The 14,796-nt window shown below is 52.4% G+C and overlaps 2 long non-coding RNA genes across 2 annotated transcripts in view; one reads left to right on the top strand and one right to left on the bottom strand.

The window, feature by feature from the left end:
- The window catches only part of LOC140694037 (uncharacterized), a 333,619-nt gene that overhangs the window by 78,813 nt on the left and 240,010 nt on the right, over positions 1–14,796 (bottom strand). The window lies entirely within an intron of this gene.
- On the top strand, positions 10,394–14,497 carry LOC140694044 (uncharacterized). The gene is made up of 4 exons (XR_012069788.1): positions 10,394–10,487; positions 13,403–13,531; positions 13,875–14,007; positions 14,401–14,497. It is a non-coding gene; the product is annotated as an uncharacterized lncRNA (long non-coding RNA).

Below are 14,796 nucleotides of genomic sequence, written 5' to 3'. Positions count from 1 at the left end.
TTTATGTGGGTTAAATCTATCAATAGTTCCTGTGTTAGAAGTTAAATAAGAACTTTAAAAAATGCTTATGAGTTCACTTAAAAATAATAACAACCAACTATATGTTACAATTAATACTCTTAAGCAAAAAATAAGTATATTTTTCTAAACAAAAAGCATTAATGAGAGGAATAGCAGTGATTTTAATTTCTGAAAATCTCTTTTGGACTGGTGAGAGCTTAATTCTATCTGTCTCTACATTACCTGTTTTGTGATATCACAGACCAGGTTTTCCCTGGAAAACCCCACAGGAAACTCGGGAGTGCAAGAGTGTGCAAAAGGCAGGTGACTTCCCGGCGTTCCTACGAAAATAGTCTTGCATCTCAGGGGCCTCGGACTCACTTTGATAACTGCTGCCCTACCCTAGGCGAGATTCTCCTACACAAGAGCCAGGCAAGTGTCCTGGCTTCTTTAATGAGTTACCGCAGCAACACCCCTCCCTTCTCTGTGTTAATGTTTCCCACAACCTCCATTACTGCAGATGAGGATGTAATCCTCAACTGAGGCCTCTAATCCCAGAAGACTACCAACCTTGAAAGGGAGGGCCCATCTACCATCTCTACACCCCGCACAGTCTATTTTGAGTCAAGCCCTAGATAACTGCTAATTGACACTGACCCTTGTCTTATTCCTGAGTTTTAGCGAAGGAGCCAACATCTGGATGGAACTGAAATTTCCCTGCTGATATACAAGGCTGATAAACCACCCTATTCCAACATCTGATTCTGGGGCTCTTCAAAACCCGGTTAAGGCCCCTCTTCATAAAAGACTGGTCCTCCACCTGCCCTTCCCAGGGGTTCTGGGAGGCCGCGGCCACTCAGGGCTACCCGGACTCGCGGTCCAAGCCCCAGAGCCCGAGGGGGAGGAAAGCCGGAGGCTGTGCCCCAGCCCTGTCCCCCCCGCCCCAACCCGCTCCCCGGCACCACAGCCCTCCCCGGCCGCCACAACAACCCGGATCCCACCCCGGTCCATGTCCACTGGCCCCGCCAACGGCACGGCCATACGTTTACCGTCTGTGAGACGCCGCCCCAGAAAGGATGTCGGCCGCCGACTGACGCGGCCAGAACTAGTGGCCCGGCCAAGCAAGCCGCCATCCCCAGCAGCAAACACCGCCATGGTCCCGGGCAGCTGCACACTTCCGGAGCCCGCTGCCTGCCCCAGAAGCGCACGCCGGCCCGCGAGGAGCGCGGCGTCTGTATCCATGGCAACGCCGCGGGGCCCTCCCCTAGCGCTTGCGTCTGCGTCCTCCCGAGGCTAGACGTGCGCGGGCAGAACTTTCGGAGCCAATGGGAGCCAGGGCGCGGCCAGGACGGGGGTGGGGGGAGGCTTATGGGGCAGCTGGGCGGGGCCGGGGCGGGCGGGGCCGCGCGGACGTCCTCACCTGCAGGTGGCACCGGCCGGAGGCTGGGGCAGTGCTGCCACCAGTGGGCGGGGCGGCGGGGCGGCGGGGCAGCGTGGCGGGGGCACCCTCACCTGTCTGTGTGCGGGGCTCAGCCTGGGCTCCGGGGCCTCCGCTTGCACCGGAAGTGGACCCAGGCTACCGGTGGGCAAGATAGAGGACTGAGCCCAGGCAGGCACGGCTAGCCAGGTAGGGCACCTGAAGTGCAGATCCGCCAGGCCGGCTGCCGGCCTTGAATACGCGCTGCTAGGCAGTTTCCAAGAAGACGGGATCTGTTCCAAGAGGGGAGGTAGGGCAGGGTGCCAGATGCCTGGTTGGGTGCGGTCTTACAGGAGAGCCACGTTGAGAGGGTGCACAGCAGCCCCTGTGTTGGCGGGGCTAGGAATTTGGGGTATAGGGTGGGGATGATGTGTGCCATGCCCTGTGGTCTCCCAAAGAACTCGCACCCCCAAGCAAAGGACCCTGCTCCCTCCACCCTTCACTGCATCCCCTGCCTTCCCCAGCACCACCGCCCCTGCCCCCGGAGAGTCCCATGACCTCTCCCCACAACAGGCACTGTCCCTGTTACAGGTACTTATCTCCTGGTGGTTCCAGCCCAAGGGTGGGGGCTGTATGTGATCAGTTAGGATGCCTGGAGCCTTTGTATGAAACCTCAGACTATAATGCAGGCGTGCACAGAGGCCCCTCAAACAGGGTTCCCTGCATTCCCTCCCCACCACGCACCCACAGCGCAGCTGCCACACCAGGCCAAGCCTGCTGGAGGACCGCTGTTCCCTCTCCTCCTGTCCCTGATCAAGAGTGCACCGCCCACACTGCTGGGTATTTAGTGGGCCTTAGAAGAGCAGCTGGTATTTTCATGGACAAATATTTGCTCTTTTGGGAAGAGTTGAGTGCAAAGGGATGTAGGGTATGCCTTTTCTGTTGTCCTGGAACTGGTGACAAGGATGCAAACTTAAGTCAAAGCAGTTTTTAGAGACAGCCGCAAAATATCTTACCCAAAGATCACTGTTCCCCAACAAAGGCAACACCACCTGGCGGGTGGGGTCCTGGTCCCTCTTTCTGGAGGTTGGGCTTTGCACCCTCCAGCTGGGACAGAGCCCGAAACAGCTCTGAACACGCTCCAACAGGCTCTCCCAGCACAAACTGCCTTTATTTTGAATCTGGCTGAAGGAAGCAGCTGAGAAATCTGGGTAAATCTTCCTGGGTGTAACCATGCCTTTTGTGCTGAATGAAAGAGCGGCTCTCCACATGCTTACATCTTAGAACTGAATGTGCGTCGAAGCCTTCATGCATGTAGCATGTTGGGAACAGCGTTTCATGGTGAGGGGAACTCTATAACTTACATGTGTATGGGGAAGCCCTCACTCTAACAGGCTTTTCCTGCACAAACTGCCTTTATTTCGAAATTGGCTCTTGCTGAGAAATCTTGGTAAGTGTTCTTAGGTGTAGCCATGCCCATTATGCTGGATGAAAGAGCGGCTCTACACTTGTTCACATCTCAGAAATGAATGTGTGTTGAAGCCGTCATTCATGTAGCGTGTTGGGAACACAGAATTTCGTGGTGAGAACTATGTAAATTACATGTCTATGATGAAGAACTCGCTAGAACCGGGTATTCCAGCGCATACTGCCTTTATTTCGAAACTGGCTTCTCAGAAGCCTGTGGTCTCCACTGCAGGTCTGTCTCCAAACCCAGGGCCAGCATGGTGACTCTGCTCCCCCTGTCTATTCTGGACGATCTAGGTGTCCTCCATGGCCCTTCCACCATTGTTTTTTTTGGAAAATTCCGCAGATGGAATGGGCCTGAGAACAGGAGAGCTGGATGCCAGAAGTCACTGCCCAGTGTGTGGCTCCTGGGAGGGGCATCTCCTCTCCGTGGGCTCTGATCTAACCTCCCCAATCCCCCACCCCCACCCCTCTCCTCCTGCATTTCCTGATTGATCCCTGGATAATGGTCCATACAAGGAATGACCTGGGAGAGGTTTTATGAGTCTTTAAGTGGAAAAAAAAAAGAAATCTTTAGACAAGTTACTGAAAGTAACTTCCAGCTTTACCGGGAAAGTCCTCATTCCAATGTTTAAGGCTAGTTGACAGGGTGTCAAATTGCTTAATCACTCACAGCTGAGCAAGTGCTACCTCTCTCTCCAGCTCCCTGCAGCATCCACCTGTGGCAACTTGGCCAAAAGAAGGCAAGAATGCTCTTTACCCTCGCTAGCACCAGCGTGGCTTTGGAGTCAGTGGAGGCTGAGAGAAAGGGCCCCGCCCTGAGGTTTGGGGGGCCTCCAGCCACAGCCAGAGGAGCGGGGGTTTTCAGAGTGGCCCAGCAGGGAAACCAGGCAAGGCCACCTGGCCCAAGTCTTCCCTGCCCAGAGAGCCTCATGAACTGCTTTGGGCCACACTCCCCGTTTGGGCCCCCTGCAAAAAGGTACCACGGGAGCCACACCTGAGAAGGCAGAAGGACAGCCCTTTAGCCTGGGGTCCCTGCAGGTGTGTCCTGTGAGACCTGTGGCCACATAAGTTCCTTGTCTCTCCAGGTCACTGAAGGGACTGTGCTGGGCATCTTGGTGGTCAGGGACATGGGAACACCTCTAAACTCTGAAGAAGGACAGAGAGACTCTTCCTGGAAGCAAGGATTCCAGGGAGACACCTTGCCCAGAACTGGGGGACTGTGTCCTGAGTAGACCCCTGGGAGGCAATGTGGGGCTGTGGGGTCCTCTTCTGAGAAGGGAGCAGGTGAGTTTTCCGGGGGTGGGGTCCTGCTTTGTCCAGACATGTCCTTGTGTAAGACTCATTTACAAACACCTCCAAGTCCACCTAGGGGTGGCCCCAGAGGTGGGGGTAGAGGAGGAGAGTGAAGGGTGCAGACTTCGGGCCCCCCGAGCCACCCAGGGAGCCAAGGGTCAGTGGGAACATCTTGGGAGTCTAGTGCAGGGGTGGAGGACGAGCACTAAGAACATGCCAAGTCATGCAATAAAGTGACCTGTGACCACGAGACACAGGTGGCCGTACACCAAAAGAGGCAGAAATTTAGACCCAGGATCTGAGAACCTTGAGAGGGGCTGGAGGGTCCCAGGAACCCTCAGGAACAGCTCTTCTAGGGGCACAGACATCCCAATACACACATTTCTCATGGAAGCTTTTTGGGGTGCAGAGTGAGTTACCAGGATCCTGAACTTAGTATGGAATCCCACCCCCTTGTTCATCACGGTTCCTGGCAATAAATTGCTGTCATTTGTCCCTGGACATGCACAGGGGAGCTGACTGCTGTCGGGGTCACTGCAGGACTAGAATCTTCTGGTGTCTGCTCTGTGACCACAGAAACCCAGGGGGATTTCTCAACGGGAGAACCTGGAGACCATGCCTGCAAGGACCACCCTCATGGGATGGCCAAGGAACTCGTGGTACCCAGGTCACCAAGTGACGAAGTTGTGAGGTTGCCTGGGGTATCCTGGGGGCATGTAGATTTCTGAGGTCAGCACGTGGGCCCAGCACTGCTGGATGGTCTGCACAAAGAGGGGCCTGCCCTCCTGATGATGGCTCTTAACACCTGCAGGGAAACTGCTCCCAGGGCTCCTGGAGGTCCATATTGAGAGTGTCCTGCCAGCCTTGTGGGGTCACCTTCCCCTGATGCAGAAGCAGACCTCTCTCCCTTGAGGCCCAGGGGACACCTGGCTCAGGTGCCACCTGTGTGCCCTGGACACGCAGAGCCCCAGAGCTCTGGCACAGACTGGGTTGTGGTCATGTCCGGGCAAGAAAGGCCCTGGGAAGGGGCTCATTCAAGGGCAGAGGCCACTCTGCAGGGATGCTGGACCTGGCAGCAATGCACTGCTTCAGTACTCCCTTGGGTTGGGTCTCCAACCTGTGGGATGGAAGGGCCACTCCTTCCTGCGGTGCAGTCAGGGGAACTAGATCCATCGTCAAGGTCAGCCCTGAAAATGGAGGCTGCGCTACCTCCATTCCTGGAAAGAAAATCAGTCCCCTCCAGTCCAGGTGATTCAGAAAGTCATTCAGCAATGTTCGGGGCCCCCACTTTAGGCTTTGAATTAGAGCTGAGCGGCTTAGGAGGCCAGATCCCTGTCCGTGGCTCCAGGAGCAGGCTTTCTGCTGGGGGACAGGATCCTCACAAACACCTGTGTCTTTGTGGGACACTCCCCTCTGACAAGCTGGGAGGCAGGGTGCGGTTGTGGGAAATCGTGTTTACATGAGCAGAGGGCCACCATGTGGTGGGGGCACAGGAGACTGTGAGAATGAGTCCCACAGCCTTTCTGGAATCAAAAAACTGGCAAATGTGAAAAAGTGCATAATTTGTTTTATTGAACAGGCTGCTTATGTACGTTTGGAGAACCAGGTTCAAGGACTCAGCATCCCTCCAGGACAATAGCCTCAAGAGAAGAACAGACAGAGCAGGAGGAGATCTGGGGTTTCTCCCAGGAATGAGGTGGAACAGGGATTTCTGCAGATTTGCAAGGAGTCCCCGACCACTGAGCATGGGGTTACAGCCCCATGAGACCCCTGTCATGTTTGGCTTGGGCTCTGGCTCTGGCCTGCTCATGTATTCTTCCAGCAGAGTTCCAGAAACTCAGAGGGTGGACTTAGAGGGGCTGCGTTTGGAACCTAGTGAGGAGTTGGAGGGTCCTTTATATTGAGTCCCTTCATCCTAATCACCGTAGCTGAAGCCCAACACCCCCCAGGCCCCCATGGTTGCCGTGGAGGGAGAACAAGCCTGGCAGGCGACCTAGGGGTCCCACTACTGTGTCCTTCCCTTGTCTTCGTTCCCTTTCACCCCGGAAGGTGTGATTGTCTCGTGTCATGGTGGCCTCCACAATGTCCCTCCCAGTAATCTCTCTTCTCCATCAGGTGGGGTTCCCAACCCCGCTCAGCCTTCTCTTCATGGATGCTGAAGGATCAGGCCCACCTGAAGTTCTGAGCTTGAGCAGTAAGGTGGAAAGTAAGAAACCAATGGAAACAAAGAAGCAAGTGATTGTGGCAAACCTCCCCACCACAGAGAAGCTTCCGTGAGTGGAAGGGAGAGTGTGGGCATGCCCGTTTGCTTCCTGTCTCCCAGTGCTCTTAGCTTTCTTATTGCCTACCTGCATGGTTACAACAAAATGATCTGCAAAACTGAAATTATTTACTCTCTCACTTTTACAGGAAAGGCTGGCCAGCCTCTGGTCCGGTACCAGGCAAGAAATTGGAGTTCCTTTCCAGTTTGGAAACATCTTGGCAGGCCCAGGTTTGCAAAGGTCTGTAAGAGTAGTTACGGAGTTTTGCTTTTAACCTTTTTTACGGCTGTATATACTTGTGAGATGTGGTTGTGATGTGTAATTCTGAGCCGGGATTTTCTCAAACTGTTTCTCACTTCTTATACCAGACATTCCTAAATTCCAAGTGGAACTGCATATTAAGGAAGCCATGGAATTTAGCAAAAGGATACAGATCTCATTTCCTTTTAAGCATCGGTGTACCTCCATCATGACAGTATTTGTTATGTGTTATTGATAGGGGAACTAAGTAGTAAACAGATTAATAGAAAATAGGGGATTTTAGGTACACAGGTTCATCTTTTCAACATTGTTTGTAATATTTGCAGTTTAAGATGACCATTCCTGAGAAACAGGCAGCCTCTTAGAATGAAATAGCATTTCCTCTGAACCATAATTAATTTTTATTTTGTAGACAGCAGGAAGGGTAATAACACATCACACATTTGGGGACGTCAAAGAGAAAATGTAACTTTCTGGGAGCGCACTCCCCCGCCTCCCCCTGCCCTTTTTACTGTCCCATTCTCCCTGGAAGGCTCTTTCTTATCTTCTGCTCATGGCTCCAGTAACTCTTTCTTCCTCCTTGTTCCTCAGCTGGTAAGGTTAGTTTTCTACTTTGAACAAGCAAACAAGCCAACAGAAGAGAAATTTCACAAGCAACTCCCAGCACATCCGCTCGCCTTCTGATGTCTGTGACCTTCACTCTCGGTGCCCCACTGCTTATTAAAAGTGGCATCGAAAGCCAGTTCCTCCAAAAGTCCCCGAGGCCCCATCCCTCCCATCTTCTCTGGGTTGTCACTCCCAAAACCATCCTCTCTTTCACTGCCTCATCTGTTTTGTTCTCCTGCTAGATGGCACCCATCAGTATATAAACGTCCATCCACTTAAACAAACAGCTCTCCTTGACCCTAATTCACCCCCACCAATTGCCACCCTGTGTCTTTTCAGCAAATCTTTAAGGAGTTGTTTAAACTCACTATCTGCATCTTCTCTTGAGCCATCCCCGTTTACACCCACTCTGGCTTTTCGCCTGATCCCTCGCTCTATGGAAACTGCCCCGTCAAGGCCATCAGTGACCCCATGTTGCTAAATATAGTGGTCAGTTTTGACTCCTCATCATGCTTGGTCCCTCGGTAGCATTTGACCCAGCTCTTCCATCCTTCCTACCCCGTGTTCCTGCTTCACTCAACCTCCAACCCATCACTCTGTCTGTTTCTGCTTTTGGCCTGCTGGCTGGTCCTTTGCCAATGTCTCCTGTTTTTTCCAAACATATACTGTGGGTGTTCCCCAGGGTTTGTTCCTGGGCCTCTCCTCTCTCTCTCTGCTATTCCTTTGGTGGAAGCAACCCAGCCTTGGAAATTGGCATGCCATCAATTTCTTGATTTCTCCAAAATTCCCTGATTTCCCCTTTCTATCTGAGCCTTTATCCCTGAGACTCACATCACATTCTTTTCCTTTCATTCATCTTGCTTTCTCATTCATACATATGTTCTACAATGTAATTACTTTTCCAAATTTTGAATCAGTACATATATATCATGTAAAATGCTCAAATATGTATTATTTCCACTAAGATGCTAATTCTACCTTAGAACATTTCTGCACTTCTGTATTTATGTGAATAAAGGGAATAGTATTTCTACAAGCCTCATAGTTAAACACTGTGTTAGTTTGGGGCTATTATGTAACATGAAATAATGGTACATGAACATAGTCGTTTTTCATTTATTTTTATGTAACACCGAGATGAGGTTTTTGCCCTGAAGACTGGTTTTATTGAAATTTTACCTACGTTACGGACAGTCAGTTTATGTGAAATCCCTCATTTCTCCCCTTTTTTGATATATGATCCATTTGGCTATATATAACATATAACTTGGCATGAAACAAAATTCCCAAATCATTCACATAATACAATTAATATGTTTAAATTATATTTTTTAGATGTTAAAAAGAAAAAGAAAACAGATTCCTCTACCTATTAGGCACTTCTGTGGCAATATGTAATACACCCCTTAACCATGACATTGAAGAACTGAGCTGATACCAGCCCCTTTCCACCTGCTCAGCCCCACCTTTTCCCATCACCTGTGGATGGAGAGGACATCCCTCCCATTGTCCAGGCCCAGATGTTGGAACCATGTCCTTTCTCTCTCTTTCTTTTACACTCACAGACAGCAAATCCAGCTTGTTAGAAAATTCTGGATATTCTGTCTTAATTAAATACCTGCTCTCTGCTCCCCACCCTCCTAAGAGCCACCTTCAGCCCTTCTTGGATACCAATAGCCTCCTGTTTCCATCTTTGCTTTCCTACAATCTCTCATCCACACAGAGTCAGAGGGAGCCTGTAAAAACATACATTGGGGTGGTGGGTGTAGCTCAGTGGTAGGGTGCATGCTTAGCATGCTTGAGATCCTGGGTTCAATCACCAGCACATTCATTAAAATAAATAAATTACCTCCCCCCAAAAAACACAAACACAAAAGCATAAGTTGGACTACATCACCCCTCCCCTCAAAACTCACTAAATGGGTCACCATGTCATTAGGAGCCAAAGTCGTCACAAAGGCCTCAGGACCCGGCGTGCTCTGCCTCTCTGCCCACACTCTCCCCCTCACTCTGGGGGCCTCTGGCTCCGGCTCTTCCTTCTTCTTCCGGATCTATTCTGCTTCAAGTTCATTACTCCGTGAGATCTGCCAGGATTGCCTTATTCCCTCCTGCCTCCCTCCTACCCGACCACCATCACCCGAGTTTGCTCATATCACTCTTTTTTAAAAATTTTTCCAAACTCTTGCTACCCCAACATGCTGCCTGTTTCCTCTGCTAAAATTCTGAGCCCCCAGTGATGGGGAGTCATGTCTACTTTGTTGACTGATAAAGCCCGAGAGCCTTGGGAATGGTCTAGTTAGGAGATTCCCGTACGTAGTAGGAGCTTATACACATTTGCTGAATGAATGTAGATGCCCTGGTCCAATCCGATGGAGCACTTCTGTGACGTGCTCAAAGAATAACTCTCCTTTCCACCTGAGAGGGGGTGACAACTTCCCTGGTGATTAAAGGCAAGAATTTTTTGCTTTATGCTGTTAACCTTAGGCGGGGAGACTGGGGGATCTTCATATATATTTTTAAATTTGGTTCACTCTGCAGTTGGTCTTTGGTCTCTGTATAATTTTGAGAAACTCTTTATGAGTGATCATTCTTTGATCATATTGAACAGGTTCCAGGGGGAAGGACCAAGCCTGTCCCATCAGCCATTCTATGTGTCATGTCCTGGGACCCAGTGGATGCTCAGTATGTAAGTGAACCGACAGGAGTGAGTGAAGAGATGGGAGCATCTCATTATTGTGGCGGCTCTCTGTCCAATGCCTTGAGATTTGGGGAAGGGTTTACGAGTGCAGAAGGGAGAGGTCAGGTCCTCTGTGCTTTTCCTGAGTGCCCTGGCCTTACCCATTCCCCCAGCCCCCTCTGGGCAGCCAAGCCAAGGAGCTGGGCCACCAGTGGTTGTGCTGATCAATAATTCACCTTCACCCAAGTCCGGGGGTAGGTACACATTGTTGTAGACACTGGAGTCAGGTCCTTGGAGGAATTCCTCACCGAACTATGTTTTGGACCTTTTATTTTTCTCTAGAACCTCCAGCTGAAGAAGATTGTCTTAGACACATGAAAGTTGAGGACACCTTCTGTCCCCTAGCAACCCAGGTGGGGCTGGGAGTCTGCTGTTTCTATAGCCGGTGGGCTCGTGTTGATTTGGGCATCCCTGTGCCTGAATTCCTGCAGTACACTCGGTGGTAAGGATGGGGGTGCCTGGCAGGGAGGGAAGCGGGTTGGGAGACTGTACAGCTGGGCTGATGTTAACCTGGGGTGAGCGGGAGCCTGCTGATGCATGGCATCTCGGGGCAGGGAACTCTCCACACTCAAGAGAGGTTCCCACTCCCGCAGGGGCCCTTTGATCAGGGTGTTGGGCTGTCAGGGGACCACAGGGTTCCCAGTGAGGATTAGGGAGCCTTCAGGCAATGGGAAGTGTGGGGTCCAGTGGCAATTGAATTAACTGTGCACCCAAACCCAGCCCCCACCTCTTTCAGCCTATTTCCTAATCTGCAAAACTGGAATGTTATTAAACATCTCGCGGGGTCGTTGATGGGCTGGGACAGACTAGACTGTCAGGAGCTGGAATTCCTCTGTCCCCTGATTGTTTGCCTTCTTTCTGACTATTTGCTCTCACAAGCTCAGTCTCTCTGTCTCTCGCTCTTTCACTTCTAACTTTCTCTCATGCTCTGGTTTCATTTGATTTTCAACCACCGCCCCTCCCCTCCGCCAATCCCCAGATGAGTGAACTTGATTTCTATGTGTCAGTTCCAAATTCCCAGGAAAGATGCTCTGTCACCCTCTGGATCTGTTGTCCAACCCATGAGTTGTGGCCAGAGGAGTGAGTCCCTCTGGGACCTGCAGAGGGTCTCTGCCCAGCCTGCAGCCACCACTGTGGGAGCACATAGCTCTCCGTGGAGGAAGTACTGGCTGTGACCTTGTGTCACTAAGTGTGAATTTATGTCTTCTCTTGAACCACCTTCATCCTCCTAAACAAAGATGAAAATTAAACACTCCCGGGATTTGTGTCATGGAACACTCAGGGTGGGGGCTAATGGGGCTGGAATTTCTGCTGTATTTAAGGGGCTACACTGAATCCCCAACGAGAGCCTGCAAAGGGAACAGCACCGGCCCCACCCGGCACTTAGGGCGCTGAGTCTGCGTGACGTTGAGCCAGGCTTCTGACCACAGCTCAGGGGTCTGGTCTGACCAATTAGCCTTTGAAACCAACCAGCTTTGGATTCCTCAATCCCACCCTGAGGTTTTACCTGAACCATCAGCTTCTGTATCTCTGAAGACAGATGATGAGGACCCTTCACGTAAGCCGTTCGCACAGCCCTGTTCAGGCCTTTGTGCTGCACGGTCTGCCCGGCGAGCTGACCGAGGTTTGTATTTTACTGATGTTAGAAGTAGTCTGGTTTCCCGATGTACTGTTTCACTGAGCAAGCAACAGAAGCCACTTCTCGCTGATAAAAGCAGAAAAGGGACATAATGAGAAGATACTGGGAGGGTGTGTGGAGTGGCCAGGACAGGAGCCAACCCAGGAGCTGTAGGAGGTGTTATGGAGCCCCAGGCACCAGGCTGGGAGGGGTGCTACCGGGCCCCCTGCCACCCCAGAAGGGACCCCCTCCACCCGACCCTCCACCTCACTCACTGCAGGTTCATGTCCCGGCAGGGCCAGGTCACACTGAAGCCACCAGCACACGCCTCAGTGGGGGAGCTGGCCCCGTCTGAGCTGCGGGCGTGCCTGGTGTGGGGAGAGGCCCAGTTAGAGGAAGGCGGTTCCTCTACTGTTCCGAGTTAAGGTGCAAGTCAGTGCCCATCACTCAGGAGAGCCGGGCTGGACGGACCTCATTGTGGTGACTAGGCTGTCTGAGTTCACTTATTACTTTCTACGTTTGAAGGCCCTGGAGGGAGAAAAAGTGAAGGTTCTAGTACTTATTTTGTGTTTCCCACGTACCAGGTGTGGTAAGCAAGCCACTTCAGACAAGGCCCGGAGCAACCACGTAAATAGGCCACGGAGCAAGTCGTGCAGTCAGGCCTCTGTGGTCCCGAAACCCGTGTCCCCATCGGCTCCATAGTTACCAGTGGAAACTAGGGGGATTTATGGGACTGTGTGCTCCTGTGGGGGCTGGGATATGTGTGTTTAAGTCCACATCTTCAGAAACTCGGCTAGAACCACAGCCACTGATTGCACGGTGGCAGAGGAAGGGAGGATTCCAGCCTCTGGTCCAGCTCGTGTGGAGCTCAGAAGTTCTTCCTCCTGTCCTGAAAATAACACCAGATCTGAGGGAGCTGCAAACCCACTTCTCTTCTTAGATCCCAGAAAACTGAGGGGGAAAGCTGCTCCCAACCCTGAGAGGTTGCAAAGGGAACAGCGGGCAGGCTTGGAGAGTCACAGCTCCCAAGGCAGAACCAGATTTTGTAAGAACCCCGGGGGCAGGCAGATTTAACAGGTCCCTGAGGCCAGCAGGAGGCTCAGTGTGGGGATATCAGAGTGTGACAAGTCCAGGGGGCCAGTCAGAGGGGCCCCATGATCTTTTTCATGTATTTTACATCCAGGACCGTGTCCTGTTCTCAGAATGAAGGCCAGAGGATAACTCCTCATGCTTCCTGCCTGGAAAGGAGAAAATAACTGTATTGAAATACACCCAGAACATTCTGTTTCATTGGGGGAAGCTGTTTTTTGTTTGTTTGTTTGTTTAATGAGAAATAATTTTACCAGAGCCTAACCAACCTGGGAGAAGGGAAATCCCTTCTGTGTCACCCAAATTGGGGTGGGGGGAAAGAGACAAACTTGTAGAGGTCACAGCTCAGGGCACAGGCTCAATGAGAACTAATCACAGGACTGCAGATGCCCTGCTCTGTCCCGCTCCCCCAACACCTTACCTCCATGTCAGTAGGGCCCGTGTGTAATAACAAGAATAAAACTAAAAGAAGTAAATGTCTCAGGAGTGTCTAGGGAAAACCCAAAGACAGCGGGGAGATGAAAACAAGGACACACAGGCTGTTTTAGCCTCTCACACAATTAGCTGTAGCAAACTACACACAGCCCAGCCCCAGTAGATAAACAGACAACCTCACAGAAGAAATTATTTATTTTGGTTCTCTTACCCAGTGCATTCCATGGTGCATCCTCGCCTAGAATTGAGTGGAAACAAGTCCATCTCAGAAGGGACATAACTGAAGAGGGATGGCTTCCCAGACTCTGAGGGACAGAGACAGCACCAGCCTGGGTTAGAGAAAGGTGAGGGGTGGGGTAGGGTGTGGGCTGCCTTCTTACCCAAATAAGGAACCTTCCTGAGGCCAGCACAGTAGGAGGGAGGGCCATGGGGTGGAAGCAGCCAGACTTCATCCTGAGAACTGATGGGATGCCTCAAAGGGACAATTCAGGTGCCCAAACTGGGCCCTGAGTGTGGGAGCCAGTCGGTCTGACTCAGAGCCCAGGACTGAGGTGGGCGCACAGCAGGCCGGTCTTACTTGGCCGGATCCATTTCACTTCTCCGAAGCCCTGTGTAAAACATGAAGCGTGGACGGCCTGGTGAGCACAGCTCTGACCTCAAGACCGGTTTCAACTCCTCTCTTCCCAGAGAACAGCATCTCTGAACTCGTCCTGGGTGACCTCACAGAGATCACCCTAGTGGCCCAGGCTAGTGACCGGGAACATGTACCTTCCTGCAGGCAACCCCTGACGTCCACTGATGCATCATATACTGGCAAAGAGTGAGTCTCTGTGCATTGGGCTAACAGCAGAGACTCTGCCAAAGGCCCAAGAGGTGGTGTGTGGGACATGCAGGGGTGCAGGAGTGTAAGCAGTGCAAAAGTGTAACTGCTGACAGGGGTGCAGGGGCTGTGGAGGGCGCAGGCATTTCAGGGGATGTGGGGGTGGAGGGATGCAGAATTGCAGAGAGTAGCAGGGGTGCAGAGGTGCAGGGAGTGTAGGGATGCAGGGAGGTGCTCAGGGACGTGGCCAGGATTAGAAGGCAAGTGCACATCCTTGCAGTCAGCCTGACCCAGGCAGGCTATGGCAATGCTTTGGGGCGGCGGCAGCGGCGGTGGGGGTGGCCGTTGGGAGGCTGCCCGGGCAAGCCGGTCGATTTCTTCTCTTCCCTGCAGCCTGGCCTGGGGTGGGGATTGGCCGCCGGAGATTCGCCAGATGTTGGACTCCAGGTAAGCTTGCTCCTGGTAGGTGGGGCGGTTAGGTCAGCGGGCGGCGGCAGCGGCAGAGGGGCGGAGCGGGGCTACCCCTGGCGAACGGGTGGAATAGCTGCCTTGTCCCGGCTGCTGGGCCTGGGAGCGGCCTCTTCTTCCCCAGGTCGCCGGACACTCCTGTCCCACTCAGCTTGCTGAGTGCGGAGTGGGGGCGGGGCCGTTAAGGTGCGGGGCCCACGGGGGGAGGGGGGCTGCCGCGGGGGAGCCGGTCAATTCGCTCCGCTCTCCCCGGCGGCGGAGCCAGGGGCGGCTTCTGCTGCCCTAGAGGCGGGACGCGGGTCTCCAGATGAACTTGCTCCT

Source organism: Vicugna pacos, unplaced genomic scaffold (assembly GCF_048564905.1).
Source record: "Vicugna pacos unplaced genomic scaffold, VicPac4 scaffold_20, whole genome shotgun sequence".
Classification (NCBI taxonomy): domain Eukaryota; kingdom Metazoa; phylum Chordata; class Mammalia; order Artiodactyla; family Camelidae; genus Vicugna; species Vicugna pacos.
This window is presented reverse-complemented; position numbering and strand designations above follow the sequence as displayed.